Genomic DNA, 20,837 nt, shown 5'->3' with positions numbered 1-20,837 from the left:
ATGACTTTGGAAAACTCAGCAGCCATACGTACACATATATATTAAATTTAATATGCTGAAGTTAAGATTATTGAACTGTGTTACAATTTGCTGTTCTTAGCTGGATTGTTTGGTGTTTCCTGCCTTTAATTTTCATTATTAAAAGAAACATGAACAGCATAGCTATGAAGGAAGGTTATCTTCACTTCACTATTACAAGATTAATATGCATCAGGAGGCTTATCTGATTGCATCCTTAAGATCATCAGGAATTTAGAAAGATGGTAACAATAACCCTGTGTATGAGACAGCAAAAGAGACACTGATGTATAGAACAGTCTTATGGACTCTGAGAGAGAGGGAGAGGGTGGGAAGATTTGGGAGAATGGCATTGAAACATGTAAAATATCATGTATGAAACGAGTTGCCAGTCCAGGTTCGATGCACGATACTGGACGCTTGGGGCTGGTGCACTGGGACGACCCAGAGGGATGGAATGGGGAGGGAGGAGGGAGGAGGGTTCAGGATGGGGAACACATGTATACCTGTGGCGGATTCATTTTGATATTTGGCAAATCTAATACAATTATGTAAAGTTTAAAAAATAAAATAAAATTAAAGAAAAAAAAAAAAGATCATCAGGAGTTAAAGTGCTAATTCCCCATGTGTAATTGGGCTTTAAAAATTCTATGATTCTCTATTGAAGTGAAGTGCAAGTCGCTCAGTCGTGTCTGACTCTTGGAATGCATCCCTTGGAATTCTCCAGGCAGAGTACTGCCTTTTCCTTCTCCAGAGGATCTTCACAACCCAGGGATTGAACCCAGGTCTCCCACATTGCAGGCAGATTCTTTACCAGCTGAGCCACAAGGGAAGCCCAAGAATACTGGAATGAGTTGTCTATTCCTTCTCCAGTGGATCTTCCTGACCCAGGAATGGAACTAGGGTCTCCTGCATTGCAGGCAGATTCATTACCAACTGAGATATCAGGGATGACTCTCTATTAGTGAGCCGGATATTTTCAGGGCAAAAGCTCTTCCCTAGCTGTCAAGTAGACAAACTTGAAAAGCTATATTAACTCTTAAGATTGCCAAAGAACTATAATTGGCCTAAGGTAATAATTCACTGACTCTCACTTTAGTGATCTGAATGAATTAGAAATTAACTTCAGTTTGCAGTAAACTTTATATTAAATGATAAATTCTAAGAAAACAAAAACACTAAGAAGTAAATTATTTCACTAAATTATTAAAATTTTTATTTTAAACTTCATTTGTATCTTTATGTTCCTATGACTATATTTAATAGATTTGATGGAAAATATATGGATTGATAAATTTGACAAATATGAATGCTCGCTTCAGCAGCACCTATACTAAAATTGGCATGATATAGAGACAATTAGCATGGCCCCTGCATAACAGTGACACACAAACTCATGAAGCAGTCCATGTTTTCAAGACCTTTGGACTGTAAAAAAGAAAAAAAAAAAGACATATATGATATTAAAGTAAACAAACCAAGACTTTGAAAGTAAGGTTAAGAAATCTAGGATTGTTACAACTCAACTTTTCCTTCATATAAACTGAAAAAAGCCCCCCAACCACTGCTTCTTCTCAGGATTTCTATCCTTAATGGAGGGCATGCAAATAAGTTCAGAAAAGGAGAAAGGCATTCATCATTTGGCATTTGGTATTCTTGAATTCTACTATTCTTATTACAGACTGTCCAGCATCATATGACAATATGAGGTTTTATTTTCAATGTAAAATCTCAATGTTAAGTAGCAAATATGTAGAAGTTTAAAAGTCATTCTGTATGAGTGTTAAAATAACTTGGAATCTTTACATCCTTTCTTTTTTGTTTCTTAAATTTCACATGCTATATATGTATGTTATTTATAAGATTTACCACAAAGACCAAAAGGAGTCTCAAATCCTCTACTTTCATAACTAAAATGTTTGGTTTCTAGATATCTCAAAATATTTATTTTATATATATATATATATATATATATATATATATATATATCCTAATAAGAAAACACATTAGCCTCTGGCTGCTTCAAGGCTATATTTGATGACTCTTTGAACTCCTAGCTTGTTACGGGCAATATAGAGAATAGCTCTGTTCTCAGTAGTGTTTTTCCTGACAGTAGTTTTGCAGGGCAGTGCAGAGACATCTTTTAAACACACGAACAAATGTATTTGTGGTTAAACAAGGACCAGGCTCTGCAATGACAACCCAGCAAAGAGCTTCATGCCATATCTTTCCACCTATTTTATAGTCTAGTTTACCAAGATATTCTCCTAAGGAAATCCTTATCAGGAGGGAAAAAAAATGAGTTGTATATGGTTCATTGTATCCAGTGTCTTAAGCTGTGTTTCTATGGCAACATTTAGAATTTGAAACTCTTCAAAGACTACCATTTCTCATGTTAAACAACAAACTTTTTAGGGAAACTGCTGAACTCACAGTAATGACTTTAAAAAAAAAGTGAGACATTTTTAAGAATTTGTTTTTCTCTATATCTGCAGGAGGCAGGAGAAAAAGGAAAAATGTATAATCTGGCATCCCTTTTCCTTATCCACTTTCTCACTCCAAACAGGTTTCTCATTGTGTTTCTACTCATATTTTCGTAAATCGAAAAATTTGAAATATATTTGTGGTAGGTTTTTGAGGCTGATCAATGTTCTTAGGTCAAAATGTATAGCACAATAAGAGATACTTTATACTACATAGGCTTAACCTTAAAAATTATATCTGTTATTTCATTTGAGCCCCCAATAATCTTTTCAAGTATATATATCTGCTTAACAAATATGTGATTGAGTTATAATGGAGTGTTTGCCTAAAGTCAAATGTGTATTAAAAGCAGTGGTGGTTCTAGAACCTATGGTTTCTGACTAAATTCTGCTCTCTACCAGGTAGTCTTCTTGATACTCTATTCATTACTGTGTTCTAAGAATGTGGTAGATCTTAGATCCCATTTCACGGTTTCATACTCAGTTCACCATGGACCCTGAGTGTCAAATCATAGTTATCTAAACTTTAGAGAAATATGGAACTATGGTTAGTATGATTACAAGTAAATATAGGAGACACTGTGCTCATTGCTGCCTATGTGCTCATTGCTTCTACTTTGTGTCCATAAAACAAGCAGACTAGTGGCTTTCTAAATATTACATTAACATTTTCCTCAACATAGATGTATTATAAATAATCTAGTGGGATAATTATGGGAAAAATTCATAATGTGAGCTTGCATATTCAGTAGCAGATTTTCTGGATTACTTAATATATCTGTTGTTAGCCAGTTGAAAAGGTTGTATACATGTGATATAGGTACAAACATATTCTTCTTATAAATATTAGACAAATTAAGCTCAAAAAATTTCGACTTCCTTTAGTTGGAAGTGTCTGGCAGTACAACTTGTCATTAAATCCTCTGTTTTTTTAGCTTCAATGTTTGTATTTGTACATCCTTCTAAAATGCATGAGTCTTCTTGTTTTTATTCAAATATCTAATCTGTCATTTACATCAGTGGAAGAATTCCAAGGAATACCAAAGAGGTAACCAATCTTTATTTATAGGCTCAAGGGTAGAAAGGGACCCTTGGAATGGTCTAATTTTCTCTTAATGTGTTGTACTTAGTTTAGCATGTGCTTGTTGAAAGGTTATTTTGTTTTCTCCTTGACAGTTTCAGTTTAAGGACTTTTGGTACTTACATTATTCCTTTTATTCCCTTGAGTTCGTTGTAGTACAGTGAAATAATGAGTCATCAAGTAATATATAATGACCTGAAATGGTTGTTGTAGCTTCCCAAGATGCCAGACATAGAAATAGTTTAAACCCTGACATCTTGATCATTTCACTGAACAAAAATCCAAAGAAGTAAAATTGTAAAAAATATGAAGAACTATTGTAATGTTGAGAGATTTTTAAAGTGTTTAAAGGGTGTTTTGATAATCAGATCTAACAGTGAGTAGGTAAATATTAACTCTGAAAATCATTTGCCTGCAATCATAAGTTTTGTCTGTGGATGCCTAAGATATATTAGGCAAAAAATCTATATAAATAAAATGGATTAATCTAGCAAAATGATTAAGCAAAACAGCTCCCTCTTTAACATTTGGAATTCTCCTTAACCTTGTGCTATAATCATCTTCAATTGTCCACAGCCATTATTCCATGCTAAAATTAGAAATGTGTTTCACTTCTGCTTTCTGAGGGAAGAAAAGACCCATTTTTGAAAAGGAAAATAAAAAGATAATCTGAGCTTTAAAATGCAAATATATTTCCATTTTTATGCACATTGAAAAAAATCACTGCTAAGAAATCATTTGAAAACAAAATTCATTATGATCTACAGGTGTGACAACTTTTGAATTGCAATATAGATCTTTTTTCTTTCATGAGGATTTATTAATTGCTGAAAGAGTTACTCATGAGAGTTTTTAAAGAGAAATGTGGAAAATCACGTCTCCCAAAAAAAGGGCTTACGAAACGCTGGGCTAGAAGAAGCACAAGCTGGAATCAAGATTGCCGGGAGAAATATCAATAACCTCAGATATGCAGATGACACCACCCTTATGGCAGAAAGTGAAGAGGAACTCAAAAGCCTCTTGATGAAAGTGAAAGTGGAGAGTGAAAAAGTTGGCTTAAAGCTCAACATTCAGAAAATGAAGATCATGGCATCTGGTCCCATCACTTCATGGGAAATAGATAGGGAAACAGTGTCAGACTTTATTTTGGGGGGGCTCCAAAATCACTGCAGGTGGTGACTGCAACCATGAAATTAAAAGACGCTTACTCCTTGGAAGGAAAGTTATGACCAACCTAGATAGCATATTGAAAAGCAGAGACATTACTTTGCCAACAAAGGTTTATCTAGTCAAGGCTATGGTTTTTCCAGTGGTCATGTATGGATGTGAGAGTTGCACTGTGAAGAAAGCTGAGCGCCAAAGAATTGATGCTTTTGAACTGTGGTGTTGGAGAAGACTCTTGAGAGTCCCTTGGACTGCAAGGAGATCCAACCAGTCCATTCTGAAGAAGATCAGTCCTGGGTGTTCATTGGAAGGAATGATGCTAAAGCTGAAACTCCAGTACTTTGGCCACCTCATGCGAAGAGTTGACTCATTGGAAAAGATCTGATGCTGGGAGGGATTGGGGGCAGGAGGAGAAGGGGACGACAGAGGACGAGATGGCTGTATGGCATCACTGACTCGATGGACATGAGTCTGAGTGAACTCCGGGAGTTGGTGATGGACAGGGAGGCCTGGCGTGCTGCGATTCATGGGGTCGCAAAGAGTCGGACATAACTGAGTGACTGAACTGAACTGAATTTGTTATTACTGCCCTATGATACTCTGGTTTTTGGTTGTTTGCTTCCTTGAGTTTTTTGTTGTTGTTGTTGTTTTGTTTTTTTGTTTGTTTGTTTTTTTTTTACTTTTAGATCAGAATGAATATGCTATATATGAAGTTTTTCTAATCCTTAGAAAACCATCAAAAGGCTGCTCTGGAATTATCTGCTTTGAGCTAAAAACTAGTCAGATAACAGGTGGCCTGAATGGGTGAGTATGAAATTCAAGGGCTAGAAGGCAGAGATTTGCTTACTTAAAATCTTCCTCTAGTTCAGTGTTTGAACTCCTTAATTTAATTAAAATACCAAGCAGTTTTATTTGATTTCCTCTCTGTAATAATAAAGGCATTGACTAGTAAACTTCCCTGAAACATTCAAGAAATATATTATGATTTGTATTAAAGGTGTACGTGTGTACATTTGTTGTGTGTTTGCAGGGCCACTATTGATGGTGGAAATGAGAAATAGGCTGTGTGAATTTTGTGAAGGACTAAAGAGTTTGCACTTTATTCTGTGGTCAATATAGATTACTTGAAGTGATGGATAACATGATCATATCTCAAACAGGAGTTAAGTTATAGTGGCAATATTGAGAAGAATTGGAACAAGTAAGAGTCCAGAGGCAGGGAGAACTATGTGGAGACCATTAGAATAGTCTAGACAAAATTGATGAAGGCCAACAGGAAAGGAAGGAACAGATGCAGTATTTTTGATAAGCTGATACTTAAGGCTAAGTCATCTGGAAAAACTACCAGTGTAAAATATCTCAATGAAATATTGATTACTTTTGTAATTTTCTTGGAGGGCAATCCTCATTTAAGTACAGAAGATATTCAGCCCTAGAGAATAATGAAGCACTTACTGGTACTTTAACCATGACACAATGAGACAGTATATTGGACAGAGTTAAAAATTCTATTTTTCAGTTTCCTAATGACAGAATAAGGCTTTATATTTTAAAACAACAAAAGACTTGGATATTTAAAAAACTGAAAAGCTCAGAAAATAATCATTCACTAATAATAAATCACAATGGACTTTATGGTGGTTAAACAATCTTGAGCACTTGTCAATAAAGGAGAAAATAATGATAATTACAAACAGGCTAAACTTTTTACAATTATTACCTGCCTTCTTAAACAGAACAGTCAAGCTCAATTCCATGTATCTGAGATTAAGAAAAAATGAAAACATTATTATGCCTATTTCTAATACTACCATTTTTCACTTTTACAGCTTGCCAAATTATCAAAATGATCCTCTAGGCGGTGGCTAAAAAAATAGGTATTCTAAAGCACTCTATTTTTTGTTTTCCAGAATTCTTATGACATATAAGGACATTAAGTGCTGCTTTGAAGCAATGCCATTTTGCAGTTAAAAATTTATTAAATTAGTTCTGAACCAGAAGGTCTGGCCATCCTCCTCTCCTTTTTCCTGTTCTTTGAATTATTTTTTGGACCTCAGCATAAATCAAGGAAAACAGACCCTGTGAATAGATTATGGGCAGAATGTTTATTCTTCTGAACACATATTGGGTTGGCCAAAAAGTTTGTTCAGGTTTTTCCATAGATGTTATAGAAAAATCTGAAGAAACTTTATAGTCAACCCAATGGTAATTATTAAAGGTTGATCAGATAGTGTGTGCTTGAGAAGATATTTTAAAACTGCATATTTAGGTTCAATGCACAAAGCACACATGAGTACACACACACACACACATTTATAAAGACTGGTGTAAAACAGAACTAAATTTAAAGGATCACACTAACCCCCACTCAAATTATGTCAACCTTCCCAGTTGTATTCTTACTTCCATATTCCTAACTCAAACTGGAAAAAAAGAAAGGTGATAGGCATTACCAGAAAGTGCTGTTGTTGATTTGGTAGTTAGGATGGAAACAAGAGAGAAAACACACATCTAGTATTGCAATGGTGTTGAAGATTAGCAGCTAGACCATACTGGGGAATGAATAGAGCCTTAATAATAATTATTTACAAGGAAAGATAGCATTTATTTATTTATTTTTTCCTTCTGTTTCAAATTCTGGTGGTCTCAATCTTGTGAGGTTCAAATGAAATGATGAATGTGAAAGTGCTTTGCATAAAGTATCATAAATTTTAGAACAGGATACATTTGGGTTTAGGTAACATTTCAAATGATGTAGGAATTTTCATCTCTCCTACTCAGATTTAGTTTATCAGCTACCCACTCATCACTTTCAAAATGTTAGCCTTAAGCCATTTCATTTTTATTATGTAACTACTTAAAAAAGCTATGAACTTAGCTAATAAAATGTTCTTGCTGCCTATGTAATCTGTCAATTAAAAGGGCTTATTTTAATCTATAAAAAGATATCCTCTTAGATTTCCACAGGAGTTTGCTAAAGGAAAAATAAATAGATAAAATTTAAATAAAACAGGCAGAAATATTAAATATTGGAAAAACATCTGCTAAACTATAAATTGGAAACACATTGTTAGACTTGTTAGTAAAATGATTATGTAAACGATTTTAAATTGAGCCCTTCTGTGTGCATGGGTTTGTTTATTCTCTCCTTTATTCTTCCATACTTAATGTACAATTGCTACATGTCCTGTGTCCTTTATTGGCAATCTGAAAAAACATTACCATCATAGAATTTTTTAAATGAAAGAGAATTTAGAGACTATCCAGTAAGAAAATGACACCCATCTGGAATGTAAGTTCCATGAAAATAGAGGCCATTTTATATTTACAGTATAGCTGTATTCCTAAACCTAATCGCTTATCAGTTCAGTTCATTTGCTCAGTCGTGTCTGACTCTTTGCATACCCATGAATTGCAGCACACCAGGCCTCCTTGTCCATCACCAACTCCCGGAGTTTACTCAAACTCATGTCCATCAAGTCGGTGATTCCATCCAAACATCTCATCTTCTGTCATCCCCTTCTCCTCCTGCCCCCAATCCCTCCCAGCATCAAGGTCTTTTCCAATGAGTCAACTCTTTGCATGAGGTGGCCAAAGTATTGGAGTTTCAGCTTTAGCATCATTCCTTCCAATGAACACCCAGGACTGATCTCCTTTATAATGGACTGGTTGAATCTCCTTGCAGTCCAAGGGACTCTCAAGAGTCTTCTCCAACAACACAGTTCAAAAGCATCAATTCTTTGGCATTCAGCTTTCTTCACAGTCCAACTCTCACATCCATACATGACCACTGGAAAAACCATAGACTTGACTAGATGGACCTTTGTTGGCAAAGTAATGCCTCTGCTTTTTAATATGCAATCTAGGTTGGTCAAAACTTTCCTTCCAAGGAGTAAGCGTCTTTTAATTTCATGGCTGCAATCACCATCTGCAGTGATTTCGGAGCTCCAAAAAATAAATTCAGCCACTGTTTATCCATCTCTTTGCCATGAAGTGATGAGACCAGATGCCATGGTCTTAGTTTTCTGAATGTTGAGGTTTAAGCCAACTTTTTCACTCTCCTCTTTCACTTTCATCAAAAGGCTTTTTAGTTCCTCTTCACTTTCTGCCATGAGAGTGGTGTCATCTTATGCATCTGCATATCTGAGGTTATTGATATTTCTCCCGGCAATCTTGATTCCAGCTTGTGTTTCTTCCAGTCCAGCGTTTCTTATGGTGTACTCTGCATATAGGTTAAATAAGCAGGGTGACAATATACAGCCTTGACATACTCCTTTTTCTATTTGGAACCAGTCTGTTGTTCCATGTCCAGTTCTAACTGTTGCTTCCTGACCTGCATACAGGTTTCTCAAGAGGCAGATCAGGTGGTCTGGTATTCCCATCTCTTTCAGAATTGTCCACAGTTTATTGTGATCCACACAGTCAAAGGCTTTGGCATAGTCAATAAAGCAGAAATAGATGTTTTTCTGGAACTCTCTTGCTTTTTCCATGATCCAGCGGATGTTGACAATTTGATCTCTGGTTCCTCTGCCTTTTCTAAAACCAGCTTGAACATCTGGAAGTTCACGGTTCACGTATTGCTGAAGCCTGGCTTGGAGAGTTGTGAGCATTACTTTACTAGCGTGTGAGATGAGTGCAATTGTGCGGTAGTGTGAGCATTCTTTGGCATTGCCTTTGTTTGGGATTGGAATGAAAACTGACCTTTTCCAGTCCTGTGGCCCATGCTGAGTATTCCAATTTTGCTGCCATATTGAGTACAACACTTTCACAGCATCATCTTTTAGGATTTGAAATAGCTCAACTGGGATTCCATCACCTCCACTGGCTTTGTTCGTAGTGATGCTTTCTAAGGCCCACTTGACTTCACATTCCAGGATGTCTGGCTCTAGGTGAGTGATCACACCATTGTGATTATCTGGGTCTTGAAGATCTTTTTTTGTACAGTTCTTCTGTGTATTTTTGCCACCTCTTCTTAATATTTTCTGCTTCTGTTAGGTCCATACCATTTCTGTTCTTTATCGAGCCCATCTTTGCATGAAATGTTCCCTTGGTATCTCTAATTTTCTTGACAAGATCTCTAGTCTTTCCCATTCTGTTGTTTACCAAGTGTATATCAGCATAATCAGATTTACCAAGTGTATATCATCAACTTGTTCAAGTTCACAAAACTAGAATCTGGATCTTCACTCCTATCTTAGGGCTTTGCCTGCCATGCCACACTGAGTTTCTTTAAGGATGTGATGTCATCTCATCATCAATGAGAAAAATTTAAATAGGAGGATAATATTTTCTTCATTATTAATGCATAGGACCTATCACTCAGTAATGTCTGACTCTTTGTGACCCCATGGACTGTAACTTACCAGGCTCCTCTGTCCATGGGATTTTCCAGGCAAGAATACTGGAGTAGGTTGCCATTTACTTCTCCAACTCTCACTAAATTCATTACTCTTGAATCTGATTATGCTGATATACACTTGGTAAATTATAAATTATGCCTACTTCACTTGGTTTATAATTGGAAAATATCTGATTACAATTTATTGACTTAAATTTGGAACCATGGGAAAAACAGTAGAATTAAGTGACCAAAATAATAAAATGAGTATTGTCCTTTTTAAACAAGCTGTAATTAATTACTAGATCTAAAAACATATATAATCCAAGAAGTTTCTTCATTATCTTGCCAAGAATGAAAACTCTGGAAAAAAAAAGTTATGCATAAGATTAGTTGATAGATTATATTCTGTGTGGATTGAAAGTGTCTGAGATGTGTATATACGTATATATATATATAGTCCAAAAAGACACATGTACCCCAATGTTCAGAGCAGCATTATTTACAATAGCCAAGATATGGAAGCAACCTAAATGTCTGTCAACAGATGAATAGATAAAGCAGATGTGGTACATATATACAGTGAAATGTTACTCAGTCATAAAAAGGAATGAAGTAATGTCATTTGCAGCACCATGGATGGACCTAGAGACTGTCATATTTTTTTTAATTTATTTTATTTTATTTTATTTTTTAACTTTACACTATTGTATTGGTTTTGCCATATATCAAAATGAATTCACCACAGGTATTCAGACAGAGAAAGACAAATACCATATGATATCACTTGTATTTGAAATCTTAAAAAATATACAAATGAACTTATTTACAAATAGAAACAAACCCACAGGCAGAAAACAAACATGATTATGAAAGTAGGGGAGGGATAAATGGAAAGTTTGGGATTAACAGATACAAGCTATGATATATAAAATAAACAAGGTCCTACTGTTTAGCACAGGGACTATATTCAATATCTTGTAATAACCTATAATGGAAAAAAATCTGAAAAAGAATATATATATATATATATATATAGATAGATAGATAGATAGATGGCTTCCTTGGTGGCTCGGCAGTAAAGAATCCACCTTCAAATGGAGGAGACATGGTTTCAATCCCTGAATCAGGAAGATCCCCTGGAGAAGATAATGGCAACCCACTCCAGTATTCTTGCCTGGGAAATCCCATGGACAGAGGAGCCTGGTGGGCTACAGTATATGAGGTCACAAAGAGTCAGACACGACTTAGAGACTAATTATTTTGCAGACACCAAAAACTAAAACAACACTGTACATCAACTATACTTCAACAACAAAAATCAATTGTTTAGAATTAACAATTAACATTACCTTGCATTCAGAGAAAGAACTTAAAGATTAGGAAATTCACTTCATAAACTCACACTTATTTTTTTCAATAAAATCAGAAATAAATACCTAGAACCATAAAGAGATATATGTTAAAAGTATTAATGGAAGAAAGATAAATTAATACCTTTAAAATGCTGACTGAGATTTAATTAGTGTAGATTAAACTTTGCCATTTTTTCTCTCAACAGTAACTTTTTAGATGTATTTTTTAAGTGAGCAGTACAATTTTAAGTAGAAATTGAATCTTTTATAAAGCTGGACTACTTAGTATCTATAATTAGTGGGTGGCAACAAATTTACATTGAAATTTCTAGATGACATTTTCATATGTAAATGTGCTTTTTATATCATTAAAAATGCTGCTCTTTTTAAACTTCAAAATTCAAAGAAATGAGGTTGCCTTAGAAATGAGATTTTTCATTCTTTTAAAGAATATTTCATTAACTTTCAGCTGCTTATTAAGTTTTAGAACAAGGGCTCCTAACATCTTCATTGAAATAAACCTTTTCTTTTTTTGCCTATCCAGAAAAAAAATAGAAATTTACAATTCATTTAAAGATAAGATCTGTCTCCCTGTCTCCCTCTCCCCTCCCTAGTACCCACCCCATACCTTTTCCTTATGACTGGGAAACCATATAAACTACTACCTGTGTATAGTAGGCTTCAGCCAGACTTCTCCTTAAGCAACCCCCTTTGTTTTTTTTTTAATGAAGTAAAACAGTCCATTGCATATAACTATTTGAAAAGGAACAAAGAGTTGGACACGACTGAGCGACTGAACTGAACTGAACTGAGTATGCCCTTATTCACTTCATTCAAAGGTTTCCATTAATTTATTTGTATATAAATCGAAGCTCCTCTTTCTGCCAAATTGGAAAACATGTACTCATACTGATGATACCAGTTAAGCAGAGCATAATATGAGACTATAATTGTGGCCATAATATAAATAGACCAAACATTTCAGAGATGTCACAACTCTGTGTCACTTTTGGAAGTCTGATAAAACACTTCAGTATTTGAAACACAGGTTGACTTTTAAACTTTTTTTAATCCATCAGTGGTTATTACATATACAAAAGATAAACATTCTCTTGGTGCTTTTCTTTGTAATGCATGTGGAAATACAAATAATAAATATAATAGAAAGAGATAACTTAACTTTATACTGCTGCTCATCTATGCAAGTATATCATTTAGTCATAAAAAAACACTTTTATACACAAAATGTCACTTTTATACACTGAATGTCATATTTGTACCTCCAAATTTTGCATTCCAAGTAAATGTAAGCTGAAGTTTCACTGAAATAAGAGTTGTGGTGGGGGGGAACTCATTATTCTTAAAATTTATACACTGGCAAAGAAGAGAATAAGCCTTTAGAAATCTCAGACACTCTATATTCAAAGTGTTGACTTCTGAGAATATTTTTACACTCAAAAATTTCATTATAATTATCTTTTAAAATGATAATATTCTCTTTACATGTTCATCCAGTTGCTAAGGTACATCCCTTTCACTGAAAAAGTAATGACCCTTGGCAGCAGTGAATATATCTAATATAAATTATATTTATAACACAAGAAAGCAGCTTTATATTGAAAACCCTTTGAGACAGTCTGTACTAGCAAATTAAATAAGCCATCTGTTTATCATTAACTACTTACCAACTTAGTGTTTTTATATTTTTGTATCAGCTTTACTTTAGAATTCCACTTAAGTATTCTGACATACTTTGTATTATGACTTCTTCTCACATATTATAAAATGACTTGCTTACCAAGACTGAAGAATGCAATAAGAAGACATTATTCACTGACCTTAAGTAAAGACATTGCTCTAAGAGCTTTTTCAGTTCAGTTCAGTTGCTCAGTCATGTCTGACTCTTTGCGACCCCGTGGACTACAACACGCCAGGCCTCCCTGTCCAGCACCAACTCCCGGAGCTTACTCAAACTCATGTCCATGAGTCGGTGAGAGCTTGTGGCCAAGCATAAATGTAGCTGGACAAGAGTCCAAAGATTATACTTATTTAAAAAGAGGCATTGATTATATTAAAATTAAATATTCTTTGGACTTCCCTAGGGCTCAGCTGGTAAAGAATCTGCCTGCAATGTGGGAGACCCTGGATTGGGATCCCTGGGTTCAATCCCTGGGTTGAGAAGATCCCCTGGAGAAGAGAAGGCTACCCACTCCAGTATTCTGGCCTGGAGAATTCCATGGACTGTATAGTCCATGGGGTCGCAAAGAGTTGGACAGGACTGAGTGACTTTCACTTTCACTTTCAAATATTCTTTACCAAGAAAAAGTATGCTTTGGAATGTGTTTTCACACATTTCTTCTTCCAAGCCAGATGTTTAATAACAGAATGTACCTCTCTTACTTCAGTCTTGAAATTTGTAAAATCTACTTTAATAGTTAACGCTGGTTCTCTTGCTTATTTCATCAAAGGGGGAGATATTTTTCTAAAGAAAGACAGATGATTTCCACTTTCTTGAGACTATTCAAAAACACACTAAGTGCAAAAGCTTTTTGGCATAAAAAGTATTGCAGGTTTTTTTTTTTTTCAAAATATCAAATTTATGAAAATGGGGATGATAGTGGGAGTATTTTATTTCTCCTCACAGCCTTTACAAATGTTTTATATGAAAGAATATAAGATACCATTTAAAAATAACTGTGATATACATGAATTTGCTATTTTAAAAGTTTAAAATATCTCTTTTAAAAATCAAAAATCTGTACTGTAAGACTTTCATCTCTAAGGCCAGACAGGTGATGTTTATATAAATATTTTAGATACAATAGGTTGAAAGAGTAAAATCTTTCAACAATAATGAGTTGTAATTTGATGCACTGAAAACTAGAAGAGCAATAATAGAATCTGCATACTGCAGTCAGAACACTTTAGTAAAATAAATTTGGTGGGTATTATTTTTTTTTCTAAAGGCATTATTCATGTTTAAAAAATTGTTGTATTAATTCTACCACTTATATTATAAATGCCATTAATTTGTGTATAAATACCATGATAGTGAATTAGTGCACCATTGAATAACAGCTCTAAGATTGATGAATGAATACTTAAACTTTTTAATAGTGTCTAAATGCCCTGGACTAATCAAATCTTCTCATCCCTCCAGAACAATGTTTAATTAACTTGACTCTACAGCTTATAAGCAAGATGTCAATACAGTATTATTGTTTCACATATTCAGTGGTACTTTGGCACTTTAGTACCTTCAAAAGCTGTTAAGATGAATACAGCTTAGCTCTTTATATACTTTAATCATGGAGACCCTGTCTCCATGTAAATAAAACTATCACTTTGCATTGGTGCCACTTCATTGAACTGATCTCACATATTCTGATTTCATTAATATAGTAATCTATTACTACAACTGACATAATTTTTATTATTACTATGTGTGATTATACATGCTGATACAGCTTTCAAGAGTTGATTTCTCTGCCTACAACAAATGAAACTGAAATTACCAGGGACATTGTCAGTCCCTGGATTGTCAAAACAACACATTTACCTGAGAGAGGTTATAACAGTAGATTAGTATAGATTCCTAGGCTTCCCAGGTAGCTCAGTAATAAAGAATCTGAACCCCTGGAGTTCAGAATCTGAACCCAGGCTGAACTCCTGGGTCAGGAGGACCCCTGGAGTAGGCAATGGCTATCTACTCCAGTATTCTTGCCTAGGAAATCCCATGGACAAAGGAGCCTGGTCAGCTACAGTCCACAGGGTCGCAAAAGTTTATAATATGACTTAGTGACTAAACAACAAGCATAGATTCCTAGGACTTTCTAAAGAATGTAGTCTAATTGTTTTATTTTACAAATGAGAATTCAATTAAGTGTTTTTACCTAGCCCCTACATTTTCCCCATTGTCACTATTCAAGTCAGTGAAGTGTAACAGTATTAAACCTTCAATAAAGGACAGTTGATATAAAGCAAAGTGTTTTAAAATCAACAATATAAATTAAGGTCATTTTGGTAATTCTCTGACAGCCTTTCCCTGTTAGCATTCATCATTTATTCTAAAGATTTTATAGTCCTCTGCTGCTGCTAAGTCACTTCAGTCGTGTCTGACTCTGTGCAACCCCATAGACGGCAGCCCACCAGGCTCCCCAGTCCCTGGGATTCTCCAGGCAAGAACACTGGAGTGGGTTGCCGTTTCCTTCTCCAATGCATGCAAGTGAAAAGTGGAAGTGAAGTCGCTCAGTCGAGTATGACTCTTAGCGACCCCATGGACTGAAACCCACCAGGCTCTTCCATCCATGGGATTTTCCAGGCAAGAGTACTGGAATGGGGTGCCTCAGACATGATTAAAATGAATCTTTCATTAAAAAAAAAAAAAAAAAACTTTTTTATCTAAAATTTTTGACCCATTCAGGAAATGAGAATCCTGTAGCAGGAGGAAGAAGAATTTTTGGTTACTCTACGGCATGTTTCAGAAATAATTCTCCATTGGTTCCACATTCTCCGGAGTCCTTCTTCCAGGGACATAAAAACAAGGAATGTCAGCACTTTAATGCTACTGAGCATATATAAATTTTGTAACCATTTTTCTCCAGTCAGAAAGTGCTATCTACTCTTTCTTTGAAAAGGTATTTCCATTGATAATCTATTGCCAGAATATTCATCTTCAGTTGTGGCTGAAGCTTCAATGTGAGAATGTATTAGGGACTTATTTCTGAGAGGGCAATATGTCTTTTGGGGGAGGAGCAAGGTTGTTATTTCTAATTCAACCTCTTGTGAATTATTTTAAAATATGAGTTTGTTAAAATGTCCACAATTTAAAATGTTTTGTTTAATTTGGAAAGTAGGCAAAGGTAGAAAGGAAGGAAAAGTTTATCTGTATTACTTCCATCCAAAATAATTATATTTTTTATTAAAGCAACCTTTTAAATAACATTTTTAAAGCAGATTTATGATAAATATCAAGGAACATAACTGTAAGATGAGTACATTAATTAGCAATCATGCAATTACATTATAGAGACAACCTTACATTAAGTAAAAATAACAATATTTTCATAATATAATATTTCAGATAACAAAATAAAATAAAAATCTTATGAATTGCATTTTATTTTCTTTTTGAAAGAAGAATGAGAAATTTTAAAAATTACTTTAATACTTGATATATCTTATATATTCTTTTCTTAGGATAAATAAAATTTGTATGTAAATTCAGTACCTGAAATATCATTTTGAAAATACAGCTATAGTGGAATTCATGGCATTGACTTTATTATTCTGAGGTTCAGAAGAGATTTTGTGAATTAAAAAGACTATTCCTGTCATTTATACCAGTTATATTTTCTTCCAGTAAGCATTTAAACTTGTTTTGAAAAATTATATGAAGAACAGTTACTTGGTATATATTATAAGAGATAAAGTAGAAAATCTATATGAAAAACAATATTCTGAAAATGTACATTGTTCAGAAGGAACTAAGTCCCTGCTTCATAGACACAATTATATTTGTACTTTCACAATACACTATTTTGTGCTCTTTTCATCATTTAATAATGTACCCATGTTTTATATGTTTTGTGTACTTGCACTGATTTGGGACTTCCCTGTAGCTCAAACGGTAAAGAATCTGCCTGTGATGCAGGAGACTAGGGTTCGATCCCTGGGTTGGGAAGTTCCCCTGGAGAAGGGAATGGCAATCCACTCCAGTATTCTTGCCTGGAGGATTCCATGGACAGAGAAACCTAGCAGGCTATAGTCCATGGGGTCGCAAAGAGTCAGACATGACTGAGCAACCAACACACGTAACAGAACATCACTTCAAGGTATCTTCAGTTCAGTTCAGTCGCTCAGTCGTGTCCGACTCTTTGTGACCCCATGAATCGCAGCACGCCAGGCCTCCCTGTCCATCACCAACTCCCAGAGTTCACTCAGACTCACGTCCATCTTAAACCCTAGCAATTCGTAGTGCATTGCTTACAAAATGTTACTTTTATTGTATCTTTTCTGTAAAAGCCTTTATAATTCCTTTATTAGAGAGTAGATAAATACTTAAGATCTGTTTTTACTTTATTATGAATTTTGTATAGCTAACAATTAAGATTAGGTTTATTTAACCTCCAGACCTACCTGGTATGACCTCTACAGTTTAGCAGTATAATTTCAGAGTTATTTAAGTTTTGAAAAGTATTATATTTTAGTCAGCTAAATACTGAGATAGATGATTCATATATAAATATAAAGTACATTGGAGAATCTTAACCTTATGGTCTTTGAATGCAAAATTTATTTTATTAGCTTTCCTTTAAAAATAATTACATTCTTAGTTTTTAATGTCTCAGGCCTTTCCTTTTGTACTATGCTTCTGATCTTCATTAAAGTTAGGTTAGATTATGTTAAATGCTAAACTAATCATAAATATTAAACTCAATTCCAATTGTTTTCTAAAGCACAGATCTGTTTTAAAAATCTTGAAATGAAATTCACATTAACATCTGGGGAAAGTGCTATATCATCATTAATACTTGGCCTACAGTGCACACAGCTGGTTAGAAAATGAATTATGGTTACCAATTAATGATAAATATACATAACATACTATGACATAATAAAAAGACCATCTTATAATTTAACAGTCAAGTTTAATGAGTCGCACACTTAAATTTAGCTGTTGTTACCTGGGAATAGAAAGCTATTTTATCATTCATTCTGTGATGAAGTCTTCACTGAAATAAGCAAACTGAATAATAGATAGAAGAGGAGAATTCTAATTTCAGCATATTGGTATTCCTGGCCAGAGAAGTAGGGATGAGAATTTCATCCTCAGATCTACTTATTATGTGGAAACATACAATGCTGAAAGGGCAGAAGAGAAAATAACCACATTTTCAGATCACACTCCTCACTCATACCCTAAGTCCTTTTTTCTAGCCAACTCTTGATCATCTTTCAAAACTCACTTACTGTAAGGAAGTTTTAAAACTTATTGTAAAGTAATTAGCCTCTAATTAAAATAAATAAATTTTTAAATAAATAAATAAATTAAAAAAAAAATCCCATGTCTCAGTGAGATGTGTTTTTTCTTGGCTCTTACAACACCTTTTAGGTACCTCCATCATAGTATGTAAGTCACTGACCTGCAATTGCCCACTTCATTTTCTGTTTCTCCTACTAGACATTTCTTTCAAACAGAATAATTTAATCTTATATTTCCAGAAGTTAAAGTAAGGACTTATAAAAATTGGTAAATAATTATTAATATCTAACAACCAAGTTTTATTGTACAAATCTATAAAATAGCCATAAAGGGCTTAAATAATAACCTTTATTAGTGTGTTGTGGGGTACCATACTATCATCACAAACCACAATAGCTGCACTTGCCTAATTTTGATTAAGGGGATGGTGCTTATTCATAAGGTAATGCAGAGTTTTTGAGGAATCTTCAACTAGAGCTTTAATCAGCTCTTCTTCTGAAGCAATGGATTTTTTATTCAAGTGATTGAAAATGGATAAAAATTGATACCTTTATTCTGTCATGATAGTAACTCACAAGAAAGTTAGATACTGAAAAGGACCACAGCCTTGTAGAATCAGAGCACACCTAGTAGCATTTTGTTTGAAGCAGGACTACCTTTCACTAGAATGGTTCAGTTTCTCTATATCAGAGGAAAATGGTATTTCTGACAATTATTTTTTAATAATTTAAAGGATAAAATCTCTACAAATGCTTCCTTTCTAAAAAGCTTGAAAAATTCAGTCAAATGCACTTTTAAAAACATCTGCCCAACAGAGAGAGAGAGTTTAATTTTTCAAAAGCAAAATTTTTGGTCACAAGTGCCTCATATTCCCCAATAGTACTTGCCATACAAATTTATCCTCTAGGGTATGAGTATGAGCCAAACATGGTCTACTTAATCTGGATAGAAAGTTCATTTTGAGGCTAACACAGTGTCATCAGTGTCATTCTGGTTCTATTCTAGTTAATATCACATCAACTTGGCTTCCAGAATGATTCAGTTCTTTGAAGTATGGAGACATGAGTACATTGTCTTACTTTAATTTAGTAAATAAGCTTTTTGTTGGACAATCTGGACTCAGTTGAATCTGTTAGTATAATTTGGCTTGCCAGAGTCTTATTAATAAATGGAAAACTGGGAACACTTGAGTAATGTGCTGTTCCCAACTGTCATATCTGTGTGACTGCAAAGACAGACTCATTTTCTCTAAACGGAAGCAAGCTTAGGATTTGTAATACATCAAATAATTCATTATAACCAAAACAATGCATTAGACTAGAAGCTAATTTTTATTGGAATTTCAACATAATACTAGTCCCGATATTAGTCAGTAACTTAATAGTTCCAGTGAACCGCAATATGGCAGATTAAGTATGGTTTGTGATGCAGTAACTTTTAAAGTGAAATTAAGTTTACAGTTATTACTGGGAACATTTCCTGTCACTTGTAAAATGACTCCTCTCTCATTTATTTATTTTTTCTCTCATCTAAAAAAAAATCAGTATTTATAAAAGGTACCAATTTGACAGCACTGGAGATGCACTTTGTATTTTTTTATTCAAATAATAGGAATAGCAATGCAGTAACTTTGCATAATTTCCAACTAAAGCATCTGTCATGTCTATCACTGTTTTGCAAAGTCTGTTTCCTGGTTGAGGAATTATTTTGGTCAACATATCTTAGCAGCATCCTGGGAAGGCAGTCTTTTTTTCCTCAGAGCACTAAGGATGATCAAGACACTTTTTGACTCTATGAGATGCAGATGTATGTCTGCTTAAGAATTTCCAATTTGCAGCCCAACCATTTCTTCCTCTAGAAATTGATGGCAAGAATTAAATATCTTGACATGTGGACGTTCCTAATATAGTCCCTGGTATTTAGTACATGATAGTTTTCCTTTGGGCTTTCCTTGTGGCTCAGCTGGTAAAGAACCCGCATGCAATGTGGGAGACCTGGGTTCGATCCCTAGGTTGGGAAGATTCCCTGGAGAAGGGAAAGGCTACCCACTGCAGTATTCTGGCCTGGAGAATTCCATGGACTATATAGACCATGGGGTTTTCCTTTTCCCCTCCAGAATATACCAAAAAGAAATGAAAACCAGCACTATATGATTGTGATGGCTTGACTGTTTTCCATGTGCTTCAATACCATTAAGATGTTTTTCTTTTTTCTGTATCATTTCCTTCTAATCTAACAAAAAATCTATAAATAAGTGGAATACAATGAAAGAACTTTAACTAAAAGAATGTATTATAGGAAATACCTCACAAAAATAGCTTAACCATAAAAGATTCCTTTACACCATACTAAGTAAATTAGCAACTAAAAAGACAATCTATTGATTCTAGGATAATAGATCAAGTGCTCTTTT

At 34.4% G+C, this 20,837-nt stretch overlaps 1 protein-coding gene and 1 non-coding gene across 2 annotated transcripts in view; both read left to right on the top strand.

Annotated features, from left to right (window-relative positions):
- HTR2C (5-hydroxytryptamine receptor 2C) overlaps positions 1 to 20,837 on the top strand; it is a 343,880-nt gene that overhangs the window by 109,447 nt on the left and 213,596 nt on the right. The window lies entirely within an intron of this gene.
- On the top strand, positions 1,328 to 1,434 carry LOC112582386. The gene has a single exon (XR_003106925.1). It is a non-coding gene; the product is annotated as a U6 spliceosomal RNA (small nuclear RNA).

This window comes from Bubalus bubalis, chromosome X (genome assembly GCF_019923935.1).
Source record: "Bubalus bubalis isolate 160015118507 breed Murrah chromosome X, NDDB_SH_1, whole genome shotgun sequence".
In the NCBI taxonomy this organism is placed as follows: domain Eukaryota; kingdom Metazoa; phylum Chordata; class Mammalia; order Artiodactyla; family Bovidae; genus Bubalus; species Bubalus bubalis.
Note: the sequence above shows the minus strand (reverse complement) of the source record. Positions and strands in the feature narration are given on the sequence as shown.